The sequence below is a fragment of the Sus scrofa genome, chromosome 1 (assembly GCF_054392235.1).
Source record: "Sus scrofa isolate SSC_HxYL_T2T_F1_AM1 chromosome 1, Sscrofa_HxYL_maternal_Yorkshire_Landrace_v2.0, whole genome shotgun sequence".
Lineage (NCBI taxonomy): Eukaryota > Metazoa > Chordata > Mammalia > Artiodactyla > Suidae > Sus > Sus scrofa.
The window spans coordinates 221009708-221028974 of NC_139383.1; the positions used below are offsets into that span (position 1 = coordinate 221009708).

At 34.9% G+C, this 19267-nt stretch overlaps 1 protein-coding gene across 6 annotated transcripts in view; it reads left to right on the forward strand.

Moving 5' to 3' along the window:
- LOC102165580 (uncharacterized) overlaps positions 1-19267 on the forward strand; it is a 1236614-nt gene that overhangs the window by 729124 nt on the left and 488223 nt on the right. Inside the window, exon 9 of one of the 6 annotated variants that reach the window (XM_084985760.1) lies at positions 16133-18321. The exons of 4 other annotated variants lie outside the window; for them this stretch is intronic. The gene's annotated coding sequence lies outside the window, so the exon portion shown is untranslated. Of the gene's footprint in view, positions 1-16132; positions 18322-19267 lie in introns of those variants that run through there. One more of the 6 variants, XM_084985761.1, reaches the window with a different exon arrangement.

Consider the following 19267-nt stretch of genomic DNA (forward strand, 5'->3'; position numbering starts at 1 on the left):
AAAAAAAAAGAACTGTGAGGTCTGATATGACCTTGCTCCTCCATTTTGGGGAGAGATTGAACAATGTTTTGTTTCTTGAGCAAGAGATGCATTTTGTTGTTACTTTTGCTCATGTTTAAATTTGGGATAAATAGATAGGTATGATTAAATGTTGAGTAGACAAAGGCCATATTGTACTGCATATAATCAATTAACATTTGGTACTCATTACTTCCTTCTAGTAAGTGTTTGGGTACAGCAGAGGCTGAATAGGTGAAATAAGACAAGCAGTTCCATCCTCCTTTTAAGCATTTATGTTTGCGAATAAGTTTCCTTTAAATGGTTTCACTTCCCAAGTTTGTGCAAGACTATGTACAGACTTATATATTTCTGTTCTCAAGCAAGGAGAAGATTTGACTGTTGAGAAACCACTTTCAGTGGCAATACCAGCTGAACTCAAAGATCAGATCACCCAAGTCCATTGCACAGGCAGCATCACACATAGCCTCTTGATTCTCACACCCATAGAGCACCTTTCCTTGCACGTTTCCCTGAATTAAACACCATTTTCTTACACATATAAAAATTATTTCTGTGTCTTTGTTTTTGCAATGATACTGATTCATTGGATATATTAAAAGGAAAAGATAAATTGGGAAAGAGGAAGATTAAAAAATGGTTTCACCTGTAAGAAGAATAAATGGGAGAAAACTGGGAAATAATGGAAAGAGAACAATGCATTTTATTATGAGAAATAGTAGTAACACTGTATTTTATGACAAGAAATAGTAGGAATAATGCTTAAATAAAAGCAAAATCATATGTGTTTGATTAAGAGTGCTAAGGATAGAACTTATTTGAATAAAAATACTAGTGATTCTTATAATTATCCCTTATTTTTCAATCATTTACATTTTATCTTAAGGGTTAGATGTTTCAGGACATTTATTTGAATCTCAATAGTGATTATTTAAATCTGTAGATTTACTATTGAAATACATTTTAAGAATTTTTTTTTCAGCTTCTTGAATACTTTCAACTTGATTCATTTAAGTAAATGCATTTGGGTTTTTCAGTTTGATCCTTCCATCCTAAGGTAAGTGAAAACTAATTGCATAAAAACCACAACAAAATAAAATTTGTGCATTAAAATTTAGCTGTAGAAAGATGCCAATCTATCTCATATTAATGCATAAAATACAACCTGAGCATTAATATGCAATCAATTTCCTTTTCTTAGAGCATTTACTTAAAAATATTTGTAAATGTTCTCTCTGCTCCTTTGAGATGTAAATCTTTGTAAGAAGCCTCCTGCCAGTTCTATAACTCAGGATTGTGTTTCTCAAGTATCTAGGAGCCATCTCTTTGAAATATGTCAACTAGGAAGATAGCACCCCTTTGTCATGGCTTTGTGGGAGAGCAGGATCCTAACCAGGGTGGGTGCCTTTCTGTAAACTGCACAACAACCTTCAGTCCTGAAGATAAGTTTATTTTTCCTTTGGGTGAGGCTAGTGGAAAATATAGGTGGCCTATGATCTTTCTGCCCCAGCTATTGAAAACTCTAGCCCCTTTTTTCATTAGAGTTGAACTCAAACTGAGCCCTGGTCTCACAGTCCTATTAAAATAATCTTGAATAAAGTCTCCCTTTCTTTTTTTCCTGCCTTAACAGAGGACATTTATGGCAGCATACACTGAAGTACAATTATATATCTTCCACTCTTAAACACTATAGAAATGAATATAAATAAACATTTTAATTCTTTCTGTGTTTTGTTCATTCCTGAAAAAAAAAATACTGAAAGATATTGTTTTGTTTCTTTGTTGGTTTTCCCAATATTTACTCTACTTTTTTTCTAGTGCATTGAATGAGTGGCTCTCAATATGATACAAGTAAAGCAAATTTATTCAGTTTCATAGTTATCCTTTAAAATTGTTCCCTTGACTTGTCATTGTCATTTGTTTTGTTTGTATCTGGATAAAATTTTGGGATTTGCAGTGAGTCTCAGTTGCTAAACAAATACAGCCTATTCTCAAAATTATTTACTATCATTCTTTACCCAGGTTGATGACTCTTGAGGATGGAAACTGGTAGTGAGTGGAGAAGAATTAATGAGTGGTCTCCTCTCTTGTCTTCTTTCCTTCCTTCCATTCTTTAAACTACTGTCTGCGGCCCCTCTGTGGTCAGGCATAGTAGGAAAGCACTCGTACAACTAGGAGAGATGCAATCTAGCAGATTATGGGCACCAAGCTGATGCTTTCTCTTAAAGGGTGTTTTTTTCAGTTTCCTCATAAACCCCTTTTCTGGGTTCTTTGAACTATAGTTCCTTGACATGGGCAGTACCTCCCCACCTTACCCTCTTATGAGCTTTTCCTTACAGTCCCTGTCTTCCAGTGGTCTACTCTTCTCAATGTCATTCTTTTTAGGGTGATTTTTTGGTAAACCAATTCACATTCAGATCCCTTTTTCAGTATTTATATCACGTCACAGAAGGCATGTAGATGTTTTGCTTGACCAAGCCTGAAACATCCAGGAAGTGCTCAAGCTAGCTTTCTTTTCCCTTCCTGACAGCCAGTGTATTGCTTTTTAGATTTGTGTTTGTGAATTAAATAGCAATCCCTGCTCTTTATATGCCAAAAGACATATATTGGTGTGCTTCTTAGTATAACTGTCATGGAATTAAAATAGGGGAGAAGCAGCCTCAGTCCTCTTCCAGGATCCATTTGTACTTGGTATCTGAGAACCCTCTACAAAGACATACTTACACTTCAGCCTCTCTCATTTCTTCAGTCTCCCTGGGTTACAAATATAGTCTATTCTAAATAAAAGGGCCTAGGGGAGTCATGAATTAAGAGTCTCAAAATCTTGGAGTTCCGTTGTGGCTCAGTGGTAATAAATCCCATTACAGTCCATGAGGATGTGACTTCAATCCTTGGCCTTACTCAGTGGGTTAAGGATCTAGCATTGACATGAGCTGTGGTGTGGGTCACAGATATGGCTCAGATCTTGCATTGTCGGGGCTGTGGTATAGGTCAGCAGCTGAATCTCTGATTCAAACCCTAGTCTGGGAACTTCTATATGCCATGGGTGTGGCCCTAAAAAAAAAAAGAAAGAAAGAAAGAAAAAGCAGTTTCAAAATCTGCTTTGAAATAATTTAGCACATTTTAAGGGGGTACTACAAACTCTTCCATGTGTATTTTAGGACAGTTATATGATTTTCTTATTAAACTGTAGAATTATGCAAAAACTTCTTAGTCTTAGGCTTTTTCTGATACTCCAAGCCAAAAGAAAAGTCATCATTATCATCCTCTTACAAATTTTTACCAATGAAAGTATGTATTTTGATGACTAATAGGTAGATAGATGATATTCTATATCTTTAATTTTTAGATTTTATACCTTAACACCAAGATGACAGTCTCCTTATTTCCTATTTTATGTCTGCTAATCTGTATTGGTATTTTCCTTAATTTTTTATACATTATAAGTATTTGGCTAAGAAAAATACACAGTTATTATGCTTTTTCCTTCCACTGCTAAATATAACTCTATTACCATTCTTATTTTTGAAATGGTTGTTGTTTGTCATTTTATTGAATGATTCTTTCTCTATTCAACTTTATGTGGTATTACCAAATTCACTGATTTTCTGCTTTTTACATGTTTTCCTGCTATACCTTTAGCCCTCACCTCCAAACATTATATTTCACTCCATTTCATTATGATTCCATGGACACAATGGTGTCTGGAATGGGATTTTGTTGTTGTATGAGTTTATTAAACAAGTTAAGCACAGCTGAGATTTTTATGTTGCTTGTTCTCATAAAAAACATTATTGAAAGGTCTTAAAAATCTGCATTACAGTTTTCTACCATCTATCTTCCTTTAGAATAGTGATTCTTTGGTGATTTTTGCCTGAAATGTTGGTCAGGAAAGTTCCATTGCAAACAATGTTTTTGTTTTAATTTAGATAATTTGAATATTTTTATTAGATGCTTATAGAATTTTTTCTTTGTATTTGAAGTTCAGTATCTTTTTAATTTATTTATTTTATTTATTTTTTTATAATTTTTTAATTTTCCCACTGTACAGCAAGGGACACAACTTACACACAGACACAACTTAGAACAGATGTACAAGGAGATCCTGCTGAAGTTCAGTATCTTAATAGATGTCTTGGCAGTCATTAATTTATGTTACCATTTATTTTGGTCAACCTTTTAAATAGTACTATCTTGAATTATTTTTAAGTATTTTTGTTGTCTTTTGTGAACTTTAAATATCTGAGTGTTTACTTTCTAAAGTTGTCTCTCATATTGTCATTGACAAGCTCTACCTATACTCATATATCTTTCCTATTCAATTTCATTGATATTTGCCAGACAAACTTCCAAATTAATCATGCTCTCTCTCTCCTTTGCTTTTTTTCCCTGTACTGTCCATCTAGTTTAGAAAATAAGATAGAACTTTTAGAAACTTTTCTTACATTAGATATAAATTATCAATCATAATAGATTTTAATCTTATATGATCTTATACAACTCTGATTCTACATTTTTAATGAGAAAAAGAAAATCAATTTACATTTTAAATGTTAAGCCTTCACCCACATGCATATTCTGTCTATATAAAATTAATCCAATAAAGTATAATTTTTGTCATATCAGATTTTTTACATTCACTGCATAAAATTTAAGTATATTGAAGTGAGAAATTAATTAGGTACATTATGATAAATACCTTACTTTTTCTAAGTTTTTTAATAGCCCAGGATTAGATATGATAACAATTTACAGGAATTGGTTCATGGAATACTTTTTATTACATTTAATTTAGATTTATCTCTCAGAAAACATGAAGATTTTATTAAGTGAAAACTCAAGGATAATGCAGGTATTGAGCTATGTAGAAGATAAATAAGAGTAGTCAAAAATTTGCAAAACATAAATTCCATGGTTAGAATTACAGCCATTGTAAGTATTCAAAAAACATAACCATTTCATATGAGTCTTAAGTCTTAGGTAACAGGCTTAAATATTGTTACATGAAGGGTCAAAAGATGTTTGCTATTTCATGATTCCCATCATGCTTCTAGTCCATTAAAGCTTTTGTAAATTTTTGAACAGTTGCATTCTTCTTTAGGTTCTAGGGAAATCATGTGACCGCCTTAAAATACATGTGCATAATCTACAGTGTTTTGTGACAAGATGTTTTCTCCAATGACAGGGACACTTCATTGTTCATAGTGGCAGTGGGGAATGGATAGAAGGGGGTGAAAGGATCTGTTAGGGAATAAGAAAGAGGAAATGATTTCAGTATTATTCAGCTTTACTAGTGTCTTCGATGCATAAAGCTAACATTAAATCCCCACTTTGGTCTACAGAAAGAGATTGAAAGACCTAAAACTGTCAATTTGTTAGGAGCCAAAACAAGAAAACATTAACTCCAATAACTAGGGAATATATAATAATTTGTGAACAATAATATTGTCCCCACATTCATGAATTTGTTAGAACCACTCTCCTCACAGTAAAGTAGGTTTCTTAAATTGTGCTTTTTCCACATAAGTGGGATAAAACCAAGAAACCAAATAGATTAGTCAAAGTTATAAAACCTAGTAATACAATCAATAAATATTATAGCTCCAATTTGAAAAGTAGTTTATTTTTGGTTCAATATGATGGTCCTCCCACTAAAATTTTACTATCTCTTGATAATATATTTCATATTTAAGTTTTTAATCCCCTATCAGATAAAAGTATAATTTATGCTGTTGCATCTATTTCTGAAAGATATATATGTACAGATATTTATGAAGGAAATTGTATTCACAAGGACATAGAGACTATGTGTTTAAGATAAGATGATGATATGACTTTACACAAAAATTAGCCAGAAATAACAAAAATAATTCACAAAGAGAAGATCATAGTTTAAAACCATGGGGAAAGAAATGATAACCAGACTCTACGTTTTAAAGTCAAATGTACTAAGGCCAAATTCTAATTCAAAACTTTCATAGAACATGAACAAATGAAGACTATCAAAAAGATGCACTCTGAAAGTAGATTTTTTTTTAATTTAATCTGTTCATAAAGTGAAGACCAAATTCTATGCAGGTCTGTTATGATTTTTATTTCATGAAAATAATTTATTGGGGTAATATTAAGTTTTGTGGACAGCAGTTTCAGGGCAAGCAGACAATTTCGAGAATCATCATATAAAGTACAAGATAAGCCTTAGGTCTACATTAAATGGTAGGTCTTTGATTTTTTATCACTTTTCTACTTCATTTTAAACCATTTTTTTGCTTTAAATTAGTCTTGGAGCCAGAAAATGAGTTAAAATACTATGCATTTTGTATTTGTTCTCCATCAGTATCATCCATAAAACTTGTGCAGTATGCAAATTTATACCTTTGCTGTTTAGTGTGACAAATTCAATCCAGATGTGTGACTCACACTGTGTTCTTTTCTCACCTTTCACACCATAATCCCAATAAAGTATAGCTAAATATTTCATTGCTGACACATGAGATCAGACTGTTCACTATTCAGTATCTGTATGTTCAGATAAACAGATACTGAATAGTGAAATGCTGGGTAAGGTTAAAAAATAACGTATGAAAGTAAGCAAGTCTCAGCCAAGAATGTGTCCTTGTATAGGATGACTATATTAAATTTTTAAAGTGGCATATTTGCAGGAATATTTGCGAAAGGATTTCAGATGGTTTTACTTAGTGCAGTGGAAATGAGGGAGAATAAATTTCTTTCTAGTTAAACTTTTTTTCTTCATTTCTCATTCATCAAAATAACCTATAGTTAAGCTTTTAAAGAAAGTTCTTGTAGACATCATGTTATTTGAATATTCTAGGCTTTAGAAAACTCTGTTAGTGACAGGGATTATGTTTTCTAATTCTGACCCATTTTTTTTTTTTTTTGCATTTAAATATTTACTCTTTTTATTTTTTTTTGTTTTTTTTTTTTGTTGTTTTTGTTGTGTGTATTTATTTATTTATTTATTTATTTTATTTTCCCACTGTACAGCAAGGGGGTCAGGTTATCCTTACATGTATACATTACAATTACATTTTTTCCCCCACCCTTTGTTCTGTTGCAACATGAGTATCTAGACATAGTTCTCAATGCTATTCAGCAGGATCTTCTTGTAAATCTATTCTAAGTTGTGTCTGATAAGCCCAAGCTCCCGGTCCCTCCCACTCCCTCCCCCTCCCATCAGGCAGCCACAAGTCTCTTCTCCAAGTCCATGATTTTCTTTTCTGAGGAGATGTTCATTTGTGCTGGATATTAGATTCCAGTTATAAGTGACCCATTTTTTTATATGCCTTAACCTAGCTTTAGGAATACACAGTAACTCCAGATAGAATTAAATGGTGATGAGGGGAGGCTATACAGTCAGGATGGGGGAACTCTCTACTGTCCTCACTTCTCTAAGGTCAGAAGTGAGAAAGTGAGTGATGTCCAGAAGAAAAAAAAAGTCAATATCATTAAAAAGTAACATATTCCAATTACAAGCAAAGTTTATACTTAGCACTGTGCTAGTTTCCTTGAATAAATCAGTGAAAAGACAAAATACTTCAAAAGATTAAGTAGATTTTGGAGCTGGAGTACAAAGTTAAATAATTAGTCTATGCCTTGCACTTTATATATTACATCATGTTTGTTCCTAATAAAATCATAAGGTAAATTTTAATACAAAGTTCAAAGGTGAGAAAATAAAGACTTAAGTAATATGCAGTATATATTTAGAGATATGAGGTATTTTCAAGAGAATCATCCCCAAACATTGCTCTTTCAACAAAGTATACCATTCCCTGAGTTTTAAATATGAGATTAAAACCATTTATAGAATACTTGACCACTATATGTAGGGTTATTAAATTTCTTCTGTAGTATCTAGGGAGAAATGAAACTGGATTTTATTTTTCTTTCATTCGAAAAGATTTTTTATTAAAGTGTAGTTAATTTACAATGTTTCTTTAATTTCTGTTGTACAGCAAAGTAACCCAACCACACACAAATTTTAAGCAAAGAAAACTCATGAGCAAAAGAGGATGTTTGAGCAAGTTGAGTGGGTGAAAGTACATAAGACATGATGAAGGAAAGAATGAAGGCACAGTGCATAGTGAGACAAGAAAATAAAAAGTGGATGGAAAGAAAAGGATTTTGAGTGCATCATCTGTCTTTTTTAATAGCAAAGGTTTGACTGAGAGGTGAAGAGCAAATTTTAGGACATAAGACATCTCTACTACTTTGCAGTTTGGGAAAATTATGTAAAGCCTTGAGCCTCAAATTTCATATCTGTAAAATAAACTTAGTAATGAGACCTATCTTATTAACTGTTATCTCTTAAAATTGTTCTTATGTGAACAATTCTGGCCCATGGTAAGTGAAAAATGAGAATTACTAGTATAGTTATCATCACTATTTTGTCTTATCATCACCCATTATTATTATTTTCATTTCTACACTTAGATAAATTTACATTCCACCTAGTCTTAGAGCATTCAGCATGAATTCTTTACATTGGTAAGTGATTAGATTTGTCTCATTATCCAAAAACGTTTTTCATATTTTATTTTCAGAAGAAATCTGTGGTTAATGTAGCAAAAAAATAACCCAGTGTTATGCCGGCTATCAACTTAAGAGTTTTTGTTTTTATATTGGTTCCCCTAAATATTACTATTTATGTTATTCACAACTAGAAGCACAAACCAGGGCACCTCTAATATGGGAGTATTCCTGGAAACTTCACTGTGTAGAAAGCTAAGAGATTGAAGATTAATGTTGGCAGGATACCAAGAAGAAAACCCTCAGAGAAAATTGCTTTTAAGAGGTTCTGTTTTCAGTCTTCTTTGATGTACATATTTCTTTGCCAGATGATAGTAGTCCCACAGGGAATTACTTCAAGCAGTAGGCTTCTACTTATAAAATTTCTCTCTTGGAAACCAATGGATCTTTTCTGGTTGAGTAATTTCATTGAGAAAAAATGATAGAAACAATTTTGAATTTAAATGCAGTTAAACTTTGTGGGCATGTGTGTGTGAGAGAGAAATGTATATGCAAACATATGCACCATTAGATTCTAGAAAATTACTTATCTAAAGTGAAATTTGAACTTAACACTATGTATTATTTGTTGATATTGCTCAATATGATATTTACTGATATTAAGGTATTTAATATATATGATAAAAATAAAATGAAACAAGTAAAATCTAAGAATGAGTGATTGATTCTTAATCAGTGAAATCCAAGGATAAATGATTGATTCTTAGAGGAATAAAATGATGTACACTTAGGTTCTGGGATACAAAAAAAGAGTTCCATGTTTTGAGGATTAAGTAGCAAGGATCTAGTAGCAAAACTGGTTAATTTACCTAAATCATATATACCAGTCATTGACAATTTGTCTGTTGAGTATGAAGTCTTCAGTTTTCAGAACCAGACCACAAACTTAAGGACAAGTTATAAGTCATTGGCTTATTTTTTCTAGCTTTGACTCAGAGTCCCTCCAAAATTTTAACTAAAAATATATTCAGTTACACAGAGGCCAAATTATTTCAATGTTAGCAAAGCTGGAAATTGGGTGCTTCAGAAATGCCTTCAGAAAAGCCTGTACACTATACTCCATTATGAGGGGCTAAGAATCCTGCTCAGAGTGTTCATCAAATCTAAGTTTCCATCCTATGTCATGGGCACAAAAGAAGGGTAATTTCACAGTCTCTCTAGTAATTGAGGTCTCGTGACTGTGTTCTGAGAAATATGATGTGGCCAGAAGTGAAGAATGCCACATACCAGGCTGACTGAAAGACACTTCCCATGATTTTTCCCGGTGTCCCTTCCCCAGCTGCAAAAGCAAAATAAGGATGAAGCTTTAATATGAAGAGAATCAGAATACAGAGTACAAGTTTGAGACATCACAGAATACCGAGATATCTGTGAGAAAGGCCTGACCAAAATGGGACTAAAACACAAACAGTATGTAAATTTAAATTCTGCCAAGCCATTGAGACTTTAGAGCAAAATGTGTTAAATACTATAAAATAACTGATATCCCACCCTTACTTTCTTTTCATCACTTTCTATGTGTTTACACTGCTTTATATTTTCACCTTATGTACTATCCTCTAACACACTCATTTTTGTTTGTTGTTTATTTCCCTAGAAACAGGAATCACCAGGGCATTAAGTCTGCAATGCATATTTCCACAGCCCAGGGGCACATAGAACAATGCTTGTCTATAGCAAGAGTTCAGTCCATCACGTGTTAAATAAATAATTTCTTTTCTTAAGAAGTGAAATAACTATTGTTTTTCATATCTCTTTTGTACAAAAAAGAAAACTAAGCCTTAAGTGTGTCAAGTAATTTGCCCAGTTATGTAACTGGGAAGTAGCATGGCTGATTCACTTTGCTGTACACTACAACTAATATAAGATTGTAAGACAACCAAATTCCAATGAAATTTATTTAATAAAATAAATGATATTAGTGATGCTAAACTCTTGCCATTAATCACTGCAATGTATTTTATTTGATGAAATATATGCAATCAGGTTGAAACAGTGAAAAGAAGTTCAATATATGTATACCATCAAGGAAGAGACAGAAAAATTTCACTCAATCAAAACATAGGAAAAAAAAACACAGAAAACCAAAGGCTGAGGTTTTTAATGTGTGGGAAATAGCACTAATATTTTACATAGTTCCTGAGGGAATTAGTGCATTACAGTGGTACTAGTAAATTATATTCATAATGGGTATTCTGAATCACAGAGTTATAGAAAACTACCTTAGATAGTTCCAAAATTCCATTCTACACATGAATAAATCAAGATCCAGTATAGTTAAGTAACTTACCAGTGAGACATAATAAGTTCTAAATTAGAATGAAATATGGTCCAGTTTCCAATTCATCAAACCATATCACCCTGCTTGGTCAATATACTATATTCATTTTTCTAAAATTTCCATTCAAAATTAATTGACACTTTATCTGAATAACTTACTTGTAAGGATTACCATATCCCCTGACATTGTTAAATAAATCAAGTATTATAATTCTCTAATAGCAAGTATCTTCAAATTAAAAAGAAAATAACTATATGCTATATATTATTATTTATTCACTATACATGTTACTGTATATTATATATAATATTATACAATCTTTCTTGTTACAAAGATTATATTTTTTAAATATTATTTTATTTTAATTATTTCTCCAATACAGTTTTTTTCTACTGTACAGCATGGTGACCCAGTTACACATACATGTACACATTTTATTTTCTCACATTACCATGTTCCAACATAAGTGACTAGACATAGTTCCCAGTGCTACACAGCAGGATCTCATTGCTATTCCATTCCAAAGGCAATAGTTTACATCCATTTATCTCAAGCTTCCAGTTCACCCCACTCCCTCCCACTCTCCCTTGGCAACCACAAATCTATTCTCCAAGTCCATGATTTTCTTTTCTGTGGAAAAGTTCATTTGTGCTTTGATATAAGTGATAGCATATGGTATTTGTCTTTCTCTTTCTGATTTACTTCACTCAGGATGAGAGGCTTCCATCCATGTTGCTGCAAATGGCATTATTTTGATCTTTTCTATGGCTGAGTAGTATTCCATTGTGTAAATATAACACATCTTCCGAATCCAATCATCTGTCCATGGACATTTGGGTTGTTTCCATGTCTTGGCTATTGTGAATAGTGATGCAATGAACATGAGGGTGTCTTTTTTTAAGGAAAGTTTTGTCTGGGTTTATGCCCAAGAGTGGGATTGCTGGGTCATATGGTAGTTCTATGTATAGAATTCTAAGGTACCTCCATACTGTTCTCCATAGTGGTTGTACCAGCTTACATTCCCACCAACAGTGCAGGAGGGTTCCCTTTTCTCCACACCCCCTCCATCATTTGATATTTGTGGACTTATGAATGATGGCCATTCTGACTGGTGTGAGGTGGTATCTCGTGGTGGTTTTGATTTGCATTTCTCTAATCATCAGGGATGTTGAGCATTTTTTCATGTGCTTGTTGGCCATCTGTATATCTTCCTTGGAGAAATGTCTATTCAGATCCTTTGCCCAGTTTTCCATGGGGTTGTTGGCTTTTCTGCTGTTGAGATGTACAAGTTGCTTGTATATTCTATATATTAAGCCCTTGTCAGTTGCATCCTTTGAACCTCTTTTCTCCCATTCTGTAAGTTGTCTTTTTGTTTTCCTTTGCTGTGCAAACGCTTGTCAGTTTGATTAGGTCCCATGGGTTTATTTTTGCTCTTATTTCTGCTGCTTTGGAAAACTGATCTGAGAAAACATTTGTAAGGAGGATGTCAGAGCATGTTTTGCCCATGTTCTATTCCAGGAGTTTGATGGTGTCCTGTCTCATTTTTAAGTCTTTCAGCCATTTTGAGTATATGTTTGTGCATGGTGTGAGGGCATGTTCTCGTTTCATTGCTTTGCTTGCAGCTGTCCAGGTTTCCTAGCAATTCTTGCTGTAAAGACTGTCTTTTTCCCATTATATGTTCTTGCCTCCTTTGTCAAAGAGTAATTGACCATAGGTGTCAGGGTTTATTTCTGGGTTCTCTGTTCTGTGCCATTGGTCTGTCTGTCTCTTTTGGTACCACTACCACACTGTCTTGATGACTGTGGCTTGATTGCTTGAAGTCTGGGAGAGAGATGCCTCCTGCCTGGTTTTTGTTCCTCAGAATTGCTTTGGCAATTCTGTGTCTATTGTGGTTCCAAATTCTGGTCTCATGTGGTGTCCATAGATTTTGAGTGCTTGTGTCTTCATTATCATTTGTCTCAAGGTATTTTTTAATTTCCTTCTTGATTTCCTCATTGACCCATTGGTTTTTTAGTAGCATGTTGTTTAGTCTCCATGTAGTAGGTTTTTTCTCATTTATTTACCTGTGGTTGATTTCTAGTTTCATGTCATTTTGTTCAGAGAAGATACTTCAAATAATTTCTATACTCTCAAAATTGTTGAGGTTAGCTTTGTGCCCCCATATATGATGATCAGTTCTCTAGAATTTTCCATGTGCACTTGAAAAGAATGTGTATTTTTTTTTTTTTTTTGCTGTGATGTCCTGAAACTGTCAATTAAATCTAACTTTTCTATTGTTTCCTTTAGCATCTCTGTTGCTTTATTGATTTTCTGTCTAGAGGATCTGTCCATTGATGTGAGTGGGATGTTAAAGTCTCCTACAGTGATCGTATTCCCATTGATTTCTCCTTTTATGTCTGTTAGTATTTGATGGAGGTATCTGGGTGCTCCTATATTAGGGACATATATATTGATGATTGTAATATCCTCTTTTTTTTTTTCTTTTTGCCATTTCTTGGGCCGCTCCCATGGCATATGAAGGTTCCCAGGCTAGGGGTCAAATCAGAGCTGTAGCCCCTGGCCTACGCCAGAGCCACAGCAACACGGGATCTGAGCCGCGTCTGCAACCTACGCCACAGCTCACGGCAACACCAGAGGGTTAACCCACTGAGCAAGGCCAGGGATCAAACCCACAACCTCGTGGTGCTTAGATTCGTTAACCACTGTGCCACGATGGGAACTCCAGTAATATCCTCTTCTTGAATGGATCCTTTAACCATTAAATAGTGTCCTTCTTTGTCTTTCTTAATGGCCTTCATTTTTAAAGTCTATTTTGTCTGATATGCCTGTTGCTACTCCAGCTTTCCCATCTTGTCCATTGGCATGAAATATCTTTTCCCATCCCCTCACTTTCAAACTATGTATTCTTTGCCCTAAGGTGAGTTTCTTGTAGACAGCAGATTGAAGGTTTTTGCTTTTTTATCCAATCCGCCACTCTGTGTCATTTGACTGGAACATTCAGTCCATTGACATTTAATGTGGTTATTGATAGATCTTTATTTATTGCCATTTTAAGCCTTGTTTTCCAGTTGACTCTATGTTTCTCTTCTTTTTTTTTTTTTTGGATAAATGGTTTCCATTTATTTTGTACTTGAATATTTTTCTTTTCAGTTTTTGTGAATGTAATGTTTGGCTTTGATTTGTAGTTGCCCTGTTTTTTAAGTATGTTAACACCTTCCCATTATATGCTTCCTTTAGCCTAAAAATCATATAGGCTCAAACACATCAAGATAAAAAAAATCTATTTTTTTTTCTTACTTCTCTTACCCACATTGCATGGTTTTGATGTCTTTTTTTTTTAACATTTTTTTGGATCTATATGCTGGCTTTTTTTAAGTGAGTGCTTTCCAATTGTGGTTTCCTCCATCCTAATTTTTCTTACTTTTTTTTTTTTTAATTTAGAGAGGCCTTTACAGTATTTCTTTTAGAATGGGTTTCATCTTGCTGTACTCTTTTAGCTTTTGTTTCTTGGAGAAATTCTTTATTTCCCCTTCTATTTTAAATGATATTATTGCTGGATAGAGTATTCTAGATTACATATTTTTTTCCTTTTAGTGCTTTAAATATATCTTGCCACTCCCTTCTGGCCTGTAGTGTTTCTGTAGAGAAATCAGCTAATAGCCTTATGGGGGTTCCCGTATAATGAACACTTTGCCTTTCTCTTGCTGCCTTTAGAATCCTTTCTTTAACTTTTGCCATTTTTATTATGGTATGTCTTGGTGTGGGCCTGTTTGGATTCAACTTGTTTGGGGCCTTCTGTGATTCCTGTATCTTGAACTCAGTATCCTTTAGATTTGGAAAGTTTTCAGCCATAATTTCTTCACATATATTTTCAATCCCCTTTTCTTTTTCTTCTCCTTCTGGAGTTCCTATTATGCATAGATTGGCCCTCTTTATATTATCCCATAGATCTCTTATATTGCTTTCATGGTTTTTCATTTGGTTTTCTGTCTGCTCTCCTGATTGGGTGGTTTCCATTATTCTGTCTTCCATGTTACTAACTTGTTCCTCTGCATTATTCATTCTGCTCTTTATTGCCTTTAGCTCAGTTTGCATCTCTGCAAATGAATTTTCTAATTTTTCTATGTTCCTCCTTATATTTTCTAGTTCCTTTCTGAGGGAATCTGCATTACTGTTCATATCTTCTCTTAATTCCTTCAGTATTTTCACTATCTCTCTTTTGAACTCAGAGTCTGTCAGACTGCAGAGGTCTGTTTCATTGTTGACTGCTTGAGGTGAATTCTCCTGTTGCTTTAACTGGGAATGGTTTCTGGGCTTCTTCATCGTGCTTGTGTTTTTCTTTTTCTGTGAATTTGGTTTAGCCAAACTGTAGTTTGGCACAGTCCAGGATGGTCTGGTGGGGCAGCTCCATGAAGGTGGGGCATGGAGTGTGCAAAGGTACCTGATGGGCCAGATCAACACAGGCTGGCCCCAGCACTGGGAGCACCCAAGGGTACTGGCAGGGCCAGATCCACAAACGCTAGGCATGGATGCCAGGTGCCTGCAAGGGTGCCAGTGTGGCCGGATCTGCGCAGGCTGGGCATGTGCGCCAAGAGCATGGAAGGGTGCCTGCAGGGCCTGATCCATGCAGTCAGGGCTGGATCCATGCAGGCTGGGTGCAGGTGACTGGAGTGCACCAGGGTGTCAGCAGGGCTGGATCTGCGCTTGCAGAGTGCACACATCCCGAAGGAGCACTCAGCTCTCTGCAATCCAGTGGGCAAGCGTGCACACCGGGGCCCAAGGAGTTTCCTATGTTGTCCTGCCCTCCTCCTCTCCCCTTTGCAACAGTGGTGCCTTACCTCTCCTGCAGGTCCAGACCTTCTCCAGGGTTTCCTCTGCTGTGGCTTTCCATTCCCCAGCCCTTAGCATACCACTCACCCCACCAGCAATGCACCACTTTCTAGTCCCTTAGGCTGTCTCCATACCACCAACCCCAGTCCACTCCCCAGGATTGACCTCTGGAGCCTAAGTCTCAGCGCCTAGACCCCACTGAACATATCAGTCTGTGGTGTCTATGCCAGTGGTTCACATGGTCTGTGCAGCTCTGCTTTTTGGATCTCAGACCTGCTGTTGTGCTTTTCTTGGCTTCTTGGAGTTCCCTCCGACTTGGCTGATCTTTCCGTTGGTTAGGTGCCTTCCCAGGGTATAGGTTCCCTTTCTCCTTCACGACTCCCTGATGGGAGTGTTAGACCCATTCTAATTCCTTTTTTTCTCTCTCTCTCTTTTTTCTTTTGTTCTACACAGCTTTGTCAAGATTTTCCTTCCCTTTTTGGAGGTTTAAGTTCTTATGCCAGCATTCAGTTGATGTTCTGTGCAAATCATTTTACATGTAGGTGAGTTTTTTTGATATGTTTTGAGAGGGTGAACATGTCCTCTTACTCTTCTGCCATCTTGCCTCCCTGTCTCAAGACTATCTTTTAATATCATTCAAATATTTAAGAAATGAAAGATAATATATACATCATAAGCTTTTTTTCCCTCTGCTTTTTAGGGCTGTACCTCTACCTGCAACATATGGAAGTTCCCTGGCTACAAATTGAATTGGAGCTGCAGCTGCCATCCCACACCTCAGCCACTGCAATGCCAGATCCATGCTGCATCTGCGACCTACACCACAGCTCAAGGGAACACCAGATCCTTAACCTACTGAGTGAGGCCAGGGATAAACCCACATCCTCATGCATACTAGTTGGATTTGTTTCTTCTTTGCCACAGTAGGAACATCATGTACATCATAAGCTTTTATGTAAGCTTGCAGTGGTCATATATCAAGATACACAGATTTTAAACACCATGTGACAATAATATTATAGAAGAAAGAACCAAGAAATGATGATTCTGAGTAAGAAAAAAGAGAAAATAAGGGAGAATATTAGCCAGACTGTATTGGATATTTATGATATGTCTAACATTGTCTAAGCACTTATATATTTAACTTACAAAATTCTCAGAACAGTCAAATTGTAGGTACTTTAATGTCTCCATTTTAAGAATAAACACTGAGGAATTAAGAGATTAAAACTTTATGCAAGATGGCATAGCTAAACTATGGCAAAGTAAGACTATAAACCCAGAAAGTCTGTCCCCAGGCCCATCCTATAAATCATTGTGATACCCCCACCTTAACATCAGTGCCATTGGCTTTGTTGGGATATAGAGATTCCTTTATCCCACTAAACCTAAATCCCCTCTTCTCTCAAACATGAATAATATTCCCTATATTGTACAGGTAATCCTTGCCTGTGGTTTGAGGAATTTCTGTTTGTGAAGACCTAAATCCCCTGCTCATAATTTATAAAGGGGATATATATACAGATGTATATGTATGGGTGCATTTTCCATTAAGCAATGAGCAAGAGATTTAGAACTTTGAGGTTAAACAAAATCTCATTTATAGTCTACACAAGATACATTAAGTAAAAATGAGCTCTTTCTCACAATGCTCTCTCAACTCTTAGCTGTTTATTTTGTCTCAAAATCCTATGGAATGACTTTGTCAGTCTTAGAAGGCGTAAATACATTGTAGTACATACCAAAGGCAACTTCTGTAGACACAGTCTTGTAAATGTCTCCAAAGGAAGAAGGGATCAGATCTGTACTTCGTAATATAAATTTTCAAGCTTTTATAATTGTAATTCATAATAAGAACTATATTTTACATTGTGGCAAGTTCATAAACCCATATATATTTTCTGATAAATCAAGGTTCATGATACAAGAATCCTTACTATGTTCAACTCATGATCCTTTATATTCTATTTTAATTAAATCTCTGACTTGTCTAATCTCTTGAACCTTTTAACAAATTGCTTGTCTTGACTAATTACTTTGATTTAATGAAGTACTGAATATTACAACCTACAACTTGAAATCACTCATCTGGATGATTGACAGTTGATAATATCTGATTATATTTTCCTGTTTTTTTACATGGGTAATTGAAAGATGACATCTATTTTCTAACACAAGTATCACAAAATACTCAACACGTAATTTATTTGGACAGAGGAGTAATAAATATAAAGATGTTTTATTTGTTGATTTTTCTGTTTAGAATAATTCCTATTTCCTCCTTTGTTGTAACTAGAATATATTTCATTTGGGGGTAAAATCTTCAGTCTTGAAGTAACATTGTTTCTGTATAATCCACAGAAAAATCAGATAGTGCATCAATCTGTGATTTTTAAGAGCTTTTTGTAGTAAAGGGACTTCTACTATACTTATGGGCTAGGTTATGAGAAACAGGATTTGAGGCATCCCAGTGTTAGAAATAGCATTTCTGAGTCTATGTTGAACCTTTGTATGTGTGGTATTGGAACCCAGCTGAGGTCTGGGATCATGCAAGTGGAATTCCCGTGTATAATCCACTCTCAAAGAGGGACACAACCCCCGTCAGAACCACTTCAGAGAAAGAACAATGGGAAAAAAAAAAATCACGGGTTAGATCTCTTCTCCATCTTTTATATCTTATCAGCACCTCCAGTTGGCCAAATCCAAGGGGAAGGCAGATGACAATGAAATCTGAGGGATATGGCTCACTGACAGTCTTTTGAATGGTATTATATGATCAATAAGGATGGAACATGGATCTAAAGGGCAAATGTAGAATAAATTATTACAGTCTAATTTTTTAAAGGTCAAATAAGGATTATTGTTATGTTGCAAATAACAAAATTTCCCTAAGAGTCTCCTGAAACTCCCACTGGTAGTGGTTTTGTACTGTGGTTTTGCACATAAGATTTTAGATACAATTTTGATAAACTTAGCTCATTGTATACACACGCACAATGTTGTTTCCAACTCCCTTTTTAAATTGCCTCTCAGAAAGAAAAGTGTCTTAGCATTGTACATGTTTTTTAAACCCATGTGTGGATCCAAGCAGTCAAGACTAATCATGCTGAAGGGGAAGTGAAAAACCCCCAGCTCATGAACACATTGCTCATTTTTTATAAGAAGCAGCCCATTTGCCCTATTTCTAGAAATTCTAGGGAGAAAGAACAAAGGTTAATATGTTGGCAGACTTGTCAAGGGGCTTCTGGAACAAAGAGAGGGAAAAGCAACCAACCAGAACTCCTTTTTGTTCCAGGTTACCTATTTCATAGTGTATGCTATAATGCTGTAACAGTGTACATATTGAAAAACTATTAATGTTTTATTATTCTCTTATCCATATAAGGAACATAGCATGTATAGCATACATAGGTTAAAATAAGATTTGGGAATCTTAAAAATGATAAAATTACATCTTATCCCTTTTAATATTAGATATTATAGAAGAATAGTTTACATAATTGTTTTTGTAAATCTGTAGTATCCTTCTGAATTTGATTGTGATGACTTTATTTTTATCAAATATACCAGCCTAGGAGTCCTAGATAA